This window comes from Mesocricetus auratus, unplaced genomic scaffold, assembly GCF_017639785.1.
Source record: "Mesocricetus auratus isolate SY011 unplaced genomic scaffold, BCM_Maur_2.0 Super-Scaffold_2245, whole genome shotgun sequence".
Lineage (NCBI taxonomy): Eukaryota > Metazoa > Chordata > Mammalia > Rodentia > Cricetidae > Mesocricetus > Mesocricetus auratus.
In genome coordinates this window covers 29621756-29631728 of record NW_024429180.1, presented here as the reverse complement: position 1 = coordinate 29631728, position 9973 = coordinate 29621756, and the positions used below count along the sequence as shown (strand labels likewise).

The following is a 9973-nucleotide window of genomic DNA, read 5'->3' as shown; positions in this document are numbered from 1 at the left end:
ATTCTGTAACACAAAGGATATCATCAACTGGACAAAGAAGCAGCCTAGAAAATGGGAAAATGTTTACCAGCTACACATTCTATAGAGGTCTAATATCCAAAATATACAAGCACTCAATTAATACTCAAATCAATAAGCCAAACAATCAAATAGAATAGGATACAGACAAAAACAGAATTCTCAGTATAGAAATCACAATTTGCTGAGAGATTTTAAAGAAATGTTACTAGTCCTTAGAAATGTTAAAAAATCTCACTATGTTGAAATTTCTTCTTTCACCTGTCAGATGGTTAGGATGAGCAACACAAGTGACAGCTCATGCTGACAAGGATGTGGAGCAGGGAAACACTCCTTCATGATTGAAGTGAGTGCACCCTTATAAAGCCAATATGGAAATCAATGTCTATAGTTGTTCCTTAGAAAGTTAGGAGTTTATCTACCTCAAAATTCACCTGTACCACTCTTTGGCATATACCCAAACATGCTTCATCCTACCACAAAGACACTTACTATGTTCATAGCAGCCTTATTCATAATAGCCATGAACTGTAAACAACCTAGATGTTCCTCAACTGAAGACTGGAAAAAGAAACATTGTACTTTTGCACAATGGAGTATTACTCAGCCATTAGAAAACAACAAAATAATGAAACTGGCAGACAAATGGGTAGAACTAGAAAATAATCATCCTGAGCAAAGCAACCAAGACTCAGAGAAACAATCATAATATATATGCACCTTTAGGTGGATATTACCTGTTAAAAAAGAATAATCAGGAGAGCCCTCTCTCAGATCACCTGACCTGGGGACTGCAGCCATGTCGACTTGCCCCAGGACTGATGACCAAGAGACCAGGAGCCTGCAGAAAGTCCTCCCACACTCAGGGCAGAGAACAGAGGTGAGCTCTGGGTTCCATCTTAGACCCAAATTCCTCCCACTGGCCCTCTCTCAGATCCCCTGGATTGGGGACACAGCCAGGTTGACACACCCCCAATGGGGGACCAAACAACCAGGAGCCTGCACAGAGAGCAGGGAAACTCCTGCCTGCACTCAGGACAGAGGACAGAGAGCAGAGAACAGAAGCCAGAGAGTATTGGATTTACTTGCACCCACCTAAAGGGAACCCTGGTTGCCTATCCACCAGGAGAGGAAGAAGCTTTTTTCTATACCCACTGAAAGAAGTGATGGGAAAGAGGCAATATAGGAACATACTCAGCAACCAAAAAACTAATATGACACCACCGGAGTCTAGAGATTCTACACCAGCAAGGCCTGAACACACTAGTAAAGATGAAGCAGAAGGGAATGGCCTAAAAAACACGTTCATGAAGATGATAGAGACCCTCAAGAGGATATGAGAAAATCCCTTAAAGAAATGGAAGCAAAAACAAACCAAAACATGCAAGACGACATCGGGCGCGTTCAGGGTGGTATGGCAGTAGACAAATGTGCCAGTCTGCACTTCCACAGATAGAGAGTCTGGGAAACAGGAAAGAACCTAAAAGATATGCATATATGCATAGTACCTAAGAGAAGAGAATGGAGACAAGATCCTCTGAATGGATGGGGAACACGGCAAGGGGTGGGGGGGAGTGGGACCTGGGAAGAATAGAGGGGGTAAAGAGGAAGGGAGTTGGTCATGGGGGAACAGGAAGTTGAGGGGGTGGGGGTAGAATAGGGGAAGAGGGAATCATAGGATCGAAGACAGATCAGGCACCAGAGTGACCTCGAGAGATCTAAAGGTATAACATCAATTGGCAAGCTAAGCAATAGTGGAGGGACCACCTTGAATGCCCATTCCTGATAATGAACTTGATGTCTATAACCATCTGGGAGCCTTCATCCTGTGACTGATGGAAGCAGAGGCAAACACACAACTAAGCACTGAACTGAACCCAAGGAACCCAGTGACAGAGAGAGAGGAGTGATGAGCAAATTGGCAAAGAATGGGCTGGAAAAACCAGCAGAGACAGCTGATCTGAACAGGGGAGTGCTCTTGGACCCCAGACCGACAGTGGGGAGGCCAGCATGGGACTGATCTGGACCCCCCAAATGTGAGTGTCAGTGAGAAGGCCTGGGCAACCTATGGGGCCCTGAGCTGTGGATCAGTGTCTATCCCTGGTATACAAACTGTCTTCAGGTGCCTATAGCACAAAGAGAGATGCTCTCTCAGCCTGGACTCTTAGGGGAGTGCCTTGACCCTACCAAGAGTAAAATGACAGACTCTAGATATCCCCTATGTGGAAGGATTTGGCAATAGGGTGGGAGGGAGGGGGGGAAGGGGAGTGTGGGAGGAGGGGAGGGAGAGGGAACTGGGATTGACATGTAAAACAAGCTATTTAAAATTAAAATAAAAAATGATAAAAAATGGAAAAAAACATGCAAGAAAGGAATGAAACAACGAAGCAAAAATTACAAGAAATAATTCAAATATTGCAAGGATTGAGAGCTGACATGGAGACAATAAAAAAGTACAGTCTCAAGGAATGCTAGAAATAGAAAAACTGGGGAATCCATTAGGAACTACAAATGCAAGCATAACCAACAGAATACAAGAGATGGAAGAGAGAATCTCAAGTGTTGAAGACACACTAGGAGAAATAGATTCATCGACCAAAGAAAATCTTATGTCCAACAAATCTCTAACATAAAACATCCAGGAAATATGGGACACCATGAAAAGACCAAACCTAAGAATAATAGGTATAGAAGAAGGTGAAGAAACCCAACTCAAAGGAGCAGAAACCATATTCAACAAAATCATAGAAGGAAGCTTTCCCAACCTAAAGAAATGCACGCCAACGAAGGTACAAGAAGCTTACAGAACACCAAATAGAGTGGACCACAAAAAAATTCCCCTCGCCACATAATAATCAAGATCCCAAGCATAGAGTATAAATAGAACTTAGAGCAGCTAAGGAAAAAGGTCAAATGACATATAAAGGCAAACCTATCTGAATTATACCTGATTTCTCCATGGAAACTCTGAAAGCCAGAAAGTCCTGGATAGATATTCTATTAACACTAAGAGACCACAGATGCCAGTCCAGACTACCATACCCAATATTTTATATTGACAAATAAATATAGATGGAGAAAACAAGATATTCCATGACAAAACCAGATTTAAACAATACATATCCACTAACCCAGCCCTACAGAAAGTTCTAGAAGTAAAACTCCCATCCAAGGACGTTAGCTACAACCAGACAAACATAGGTAATAGATAATCCCACTTTACCAACAGCCAAAAGAGAAAAGGGGTGGAAATCCACAGATAACTCCACCACCACCAACCATTCCAAAACAAACAAGAATGAGCAATCAAAGGTCATTAATATCCCTCAATATTAGTGGTCTTAACTTGCCCATAAAAAGGCACAGGCAAACAGAATGCATTCAAAGACAGAATCCATCCTTCTGCTTCATATAAGAAACACACCTCAGCTTCAAAGACAGACATTACCTCAGAGTTAAGAATTGGGATGAGATAATACACTCTGTGTATTTTCCATCTTTACGTGGCTTTTTTCTTTTTCTTTTCTTTTCTTTTCTTTTTTTTTTTTTTTTTGGTTTTACGAGACAGGGTTTCTCTGTATTGTTTTGGAGGCTGTCAGTCCAGCCCAGCCTCGAACTCAGGAGTGCAGGGATTAAAGGCGTGTGCCATCACCGCCCGGCTTTATTTATCTATTTATGATTATTACTCTGTTTTAGTTTTACTTTTTCCTTTATTGAGACAGGATTTCTCTGTGTACTTTGGCAGCCCTTTTACTTTCTGTATACCAGGCAGGCCTTCAAATCATGTAGGTCTGTTTGGCTCTGCCTCAGGAGTGCAGGGATTAAAGGCGTGTGCCACCACACACAGCTCTTTGTTTATATATTTAATTTTTTAGCAGTATCTTGTTTCTGTTTATCTCCCAAGATTATGTATATTTTTAAAAACAAAATAAAACTTTTCCAGGTTTTCATCTGAATTTGACTTTACTGTAAAACTTTATGCTTTTCTGCCCATCTGTCTTATAGAGGCTAACCCTAACCCTAAAATTATAGTGGTAGCAGCAACTGGCTTTCCAATATGGCTGGCATAAGTGTGCAATCTGCATTGGGAGCTGTGTTCAATGCAGTAGTCTATGCTGGCATCCAGCAGCATGGTACAGGCTTAGAGAAGTGGTCATTTGTCACTGGCATCTGTTCTTACACACCATTCAGTTGTTAACAGGGCCTCTTGAAAGAGCTTTGCAGTTTTTTGCCACTTATGCTGAGTCAGGATGACTCCATTAAGGGAGCCATGTGAGCCTGCTTGACTCTAGCAAAACAGAGCCCACCAGAGAAAAATGCTGCTCTCTGTTCTTTTGTTACTAAAATCCCTCTTAAGCTTTTGTCATTCTATGTGGAAATTCATGCTGGGAGGGCTGGAGAGTTGCAGGGTAGTTGGGGAGGCAGAGGGAACCAGGATTGACATGTGAACCAACCTTGTTTCTAATTTAAATAAAAAAGATACTTCTGCAAAAATATGTGTATATATATTTACTTGTGTTTTAACTATGGAATGGCTTGTGAAAATTTCCCCAAGAAACTGGTATTGCAGGTAGACTCTGAAGAGACATTTTCAGCAATAACTGTTCATTACTTGTGACTCTTCTAGGAGGTGCATGTATTATTTACTCAAATATATTGTTTCTGGATGACTAGAAGTCAAGCATGTGTGTAGGCCCCAGCTGCTCAAGAACCTGAGCAAACAGAATCTGAGGACAGCCTGGGCAACATACCAAACATCTGTCTCTGAAATAACAGTAATAACAATAATAACAATACTATTGGGAAAACTAACCCAAAGACATCTGAATGACCAGACACGATGTTGTAGTAACTCAATAAACATTTTCATTTGAGTGTTCATCACGCTCCCAGCATGACAGATGATAGCAGAAAAAAATCTCAGCATGAATCGGAGTGACTGGGTCCTCCCCAAAGTTCGAAGGTTCCCAATGGTCCGGGAAAGCCCCAAATGGCAGCTGGAATTCAGCTTTTCAAGCAAACTGATGCCCTCCACAATATCCCCTTCTATTGGCCAGGATCCGGCCAAGTGGTCTGCCAGGGCTCTCAGCCCACAGCTCCCTTACCCAGGTGGTAGCCATGGTGACTTATGTCCATGTGGAGTGTCCAGGGCTCCGCCCCAGTGTCTGCCCCCGTTTTTCTGCTTTAGCAGAGTTGTTTGACTGTCCCATAGCCAAGACGGGGATGGGGAATGGATACAGGCAGAATTTTGTTTCGGTTGTTTTTTTTTTGTTTGTTTGTTTGTTTTGTTTTGTTTTGTTTGACACAAGAGTTCTCTGTGCAACTCTGTAGAACATAGTTGGCCTTGAACTCACAGAATTCTGCCTGCCTCTGCCTCCCAATTGCTGGGCTTAAAGGTGTGCACCACCACTGCCTCAGGTAAACAAAGCAGGTACTGCCCAACACCAATCAGTTCCTCCCGAGGACAAGGAAGTGATTTCCTAGATCCAGGAACACCCACAAGTGATCCAAGACCTCTGAGCCTTGGAGAATCCAAATCTCATGCTCAGAGACGATCCAAGGACTCCAGGAGCCTCCAGTTGGTTATTTAATCCTGGGCAGGCACAAGGTCCATCAACATTATCTGCTTCCTGTGGCTCAAACTGGCTAGTTAGGTAGGCGGCCTGGGAATTTTCATCCCAGTTATTGGACTTCAGAGCATAAGAGCTCATGCTGCTCACAGGCTTACAACGATTGGCTGTGGCTTGGTGATTGGTGCGGGCGTGGCAGGGAGCGGGCCAAGCGGCTATTAAATAGCTGCTGCCTGCAAGGCTGCTGCAGAGTGGTACCGGTGAGGTACAAGGAGAAGGAGCACAGGACTTCGGAAGACAGGTAAAGCCAGGGCTGCAGAGAGGAGTTTGGGGCTTGGGAGAGTCTGGGTGGTGGGCAGCCTGGCAACTGGAGGCAGAAGTTCCGGATTGAGGGTGGGATGCATGGGGCCAGTGGCGGGTGTGTGGTCCTGCACGGGTCCCCTTCTGGGCCAGCTGTGCTGGGAGCAAGGGCTCTGGCCCCCGGGGCTCGGCTCCCATACCTGGTAGACCACTGGCCACCACCCTGGCTCCTAGACTGGCTCCTTTTGAAACGAGGGTTCTTTTTCCCCAATTTAGAGCGATGGCTGTTTGCAACTGAAGGATATTTGGTTATTTAGTGGCAGGGTCTGTGTTGATCTGGCTTTGAACTGAGCTCTTCCAGCTTTTACCACTGGAGAGATGGAAGTACAGGCAAGCCCCAGAATATTCTACTTTGAACTGATTTTTCCTGTAGTCTTCTTTTCTCTTTGTTTGTGAGATGTAGAACTACTAATAAAAACCCAGTGACAGATGTTGGGGTTAAAGCTGAAGATCTGAGAAGCTAAGTGGCCAGCCACTAGAGTTCTCACCAATGCTGAGAAGGAATGGGCGATCCTGTTCTCTAGACTACATCTGCGTCCACCAAATCTTAGACTGTACTGAGCTCCTGTCTCCTCTCAACTTGTGCTGGGATTAAAGGTGTGCAAATCCAAATACTGAACAAAACTTTTTTTAAGTTCAGGGTAGCCTCCCAAAGAACAAATCAATCTGCCTCCTTCTCCAGTGTGTTCGGATTAAAGGTATATCCCAACTCTGCCTGGCCTCTAGATATAAATAGTGGGGCTGCTAGGTTCAAGGTGTGTTCCACCATTGCCTGGCCTCTGGTTTACTAGTGTGGCTTCTAGATTAAAGGTGTGTTCCACCATTGCCTGGCCTCTAAGGTTTACTAGTGTGGCTTCTAGATTAAAGGTGTGTTCCACTATTGCCTGGACTCTATAGCTATAACTAGTGTGGCTTCTGGGATTAAAGCTGTGTACCAGAATTGCCTGGGTTCAGATCCTTTTCCTACTCTTACTTGGTGCTGGGATTATTACCACGTGCTTCCAAACCAGGCTCTGTCCTCATCAGGGTTTTAGTAAAATCCTGGTTTGAGTTCATTAACACATTCCTTAAGATAGCAATCCCAGTAATTCTGCACAAATTTGTTTGTAATGTCTGAAGTTAGATTTGTCTGTTGGTTCAAATGGATATCACCCAACAAACCTAGACAAAAATTACCAGTGTTTTGTGACACGCCATTGTCCCATTCTGAAACCTGTAATGTTTGCATTGACATTGCCCCCTTATATATCAATAGTCATATGTCTGATTCATACTCTTCTGTTTGTGTGCTCTAGTCATCTATTGGACTGTGGGCCCAGTGTTATTGCTTACAATTCATTCTTATAATAACAGATCCATTAAATAAAAATTATGTGGAGCAGAAAGGGCTGTCCTTCCACCCAAGGGAATCCTGATGCATATTTCACTCCTTTGATTTAGGAATTAAATATAGTTATTCAGGAAAAGGGGAGTAAGGTGCTATATAATTTCATGTACCTTAGTTAACATTTTAAGTATCCTAACAAATTTTCTATAAATTGGATTTTTTTCCTAGAGCTTTTTAAATGGGAAAATAGACAGGTAGGATTATTTTGTTGTTTTGCTTATTTTTATTATATTTTCTGCGACAGGGTTTCCTGTGTACCCCTAACTGTCCTAAAACTTAACTCTGAAGGTCAGAAAGGCTGCCTTCAAATTCAGAAATCCTCTTCCTCTGCCTCCGGAATGCCAGGATTAAAGGCATACACCACCACTGTCTGGCTTAGTAGTGGGTGTATTTTTTTTGGTTTTTTTTTTAAAGACTGTGTGTTCTAATGCCTCTCTGCCAACAAAACAAGTTGATGGCACAAAACTACTTCTTAATTTGTTTGTTTCAGAGTACAGCAGAAAATGTCCACTATGAAAAAAATAGCCCTGAGCCTTGGAATCCCAGCATTTACAGCAATAGCTTACATCCTATACCGCCGATACCGGGAAAGCAGAGAAGAGCGGCGGACATACATTGGAGAAAACGACATTGAGGTAGAAATGAGAGTTCCCCAGGAGGCTGTGAGGCTGATCATGGGTCGGCAAGGAGCCAATATTAAACAGCTGCAGAAACAGACAGGCGCTCGCATTGACTTGGATTCGGGCGATGAGGGTGATGAGCGGGTGCTGCTGCTGAGCGGCTCACCTGTTGAAGTTTGCAAAGCCAAAGCAGCAATGCATCAGATCCTGACAGAGAACACCCCGGTTTCCGAGGAACTCTCCTTCCCCCAATGAACCGTGGGCAGAATCATTGGGAGAGGTGGCGAGACGATTGGATCTATCTGTAAGGCTTCTGGAGCCAAAATTACATGCGATAAAGAATCAGAGGGAATGTTACTACAGTCAAGACTCATAAAAATCTCGGGGACACAGAAGGAAGTAGAAGCGGCTAAGCATCTAATTATGGAGAAAGTGTTAGAAGATGAAGATCTTCCAAACAGGATTGCCTATTCGGCCGAAACCAGAGTTCCAGGAGAGCAGCCTATCGGTGTTAGAAGAGAGGAAGTCATAGAGCCAGGAGCGGCTGGAAAAGCAGCCTTATGGAAGAGTAGCTGTTCGAGCATGGACCCAGCCGTACCCCTGGAGGTTCCTGTCGGCAAAGGTGATGGCGATATGGTTGCTGCAGCACCACAAGAAAGTTCCTGACAGACACCTAGTGATGACAGCCTTCAAGATTCTGGTGTCCACAACTATCCAGAGACATCCATGTTTGAAGTTGCCAGTACCGACTTCATTTTCCATGCCGATGAGTTCCTAGACGTCTACGTTTCTACTTCTGAAAACCCTAACCGCCTCTGGATCCAAATCATCAGCTCCCACTGCCTACATTTGGAAAAACATATCAGTGAGATGGCCCAGCACTATGAAAATAGTCTGCCTCAAGACTTGACTGTGAACGTAGGAGACATTGTAGCAGCACATTTTTCTACAGATAGTTGCTGGTATGTAACCCAGATTATTGGTACCCTGGAAAATGGGAACTTGGACTTCTATTATGTTGATTTTGGAGATAATGGAGCTTGCCCACCGAACAACCTGAGGGCTCTCATGAGTGACTTCCTGAGCCTTCCTTTTCAAGCAATAGAATGCACGCTGGCACGGATTGCCCCCTCAGGTGAACAGTGGGAAGAGGAAGCTCTTGAGGAGTTTGAAGGACTCACTATCTGTTGTGACTGGAAGCCTTTGGTGGCCTAGTTCTCTGGCGATGTCCATACTGGAATGTCAACTTGTCCAGAAATCTATCTATATGATTCCAGCAATGGGCAGGAACTTGATATTGGGCAAGAGTTAGTTCGTAAAGGATATGTAGTCAAACTTGCCGAATCTGCGGCAGACGAAACTGTCCCATATATATTGATGGTGGACACGGCCGAGGAGGAGACAGATGCTTCTCTTGCCAGCACGGTCAATGAGACCCGGAAGCGCCCTGAAGCCTTACCTCGTGCCTATTCCTGCCTCAGCTTAACAAAAGTTGCAGTCTTCAGCAGAACATGGAGAAGATCAGCATCAATATAAAGGTCTCATGGGGAGGGGAGTGCTGGGGATACTGAAGACAGTTCTTTTGTAGTATTCCTTCAGGTATTCGTTTATGAACTTTCGTTTAACTGCAAGTAGAAGAAATGGAGACACTTGTATTTAGGACATGTTAAATTAACAGTATGTCTGTCTACACACATCTAGAGAAATAAAGAATGTACTTCTGCTTGGAAAACCATTGTATGAAGCATTTCACTTTAACTACATAAACACAATCACTTCCTTATTCTCTCAAGGACAAATTTTGTCAGCTGATAAAAGGGCATGTTTCGTCACAAATTTGGAAAAGAGTCAAAATAATAGCAATTTCGTGGCTCAATATTTACTTGATAGTTTCCTGTCTGTCAGATACAATGTTTTAGCTGCTCTAACGTTGAAACATGCTTTATGGAATAAGTTTTATAATATAAATCCCCACCATCAGGATACGTTCCATTTCGCACTATTGTTCATACCTATGC

General features: G+C 43.6%; 1 pseudogene; it reads left to right on the top strand.

Annotated features, from left to right (window-relative positions):
* The first annotated feature begins 7838 nt into the window (after nt 1-7838).
* Nucleotides 7839-9610, top strand: LOC101832171 (annotated as a pseudogene).
* Nucleotides 9611-9973: the final 363 nt, after the last annotated feature.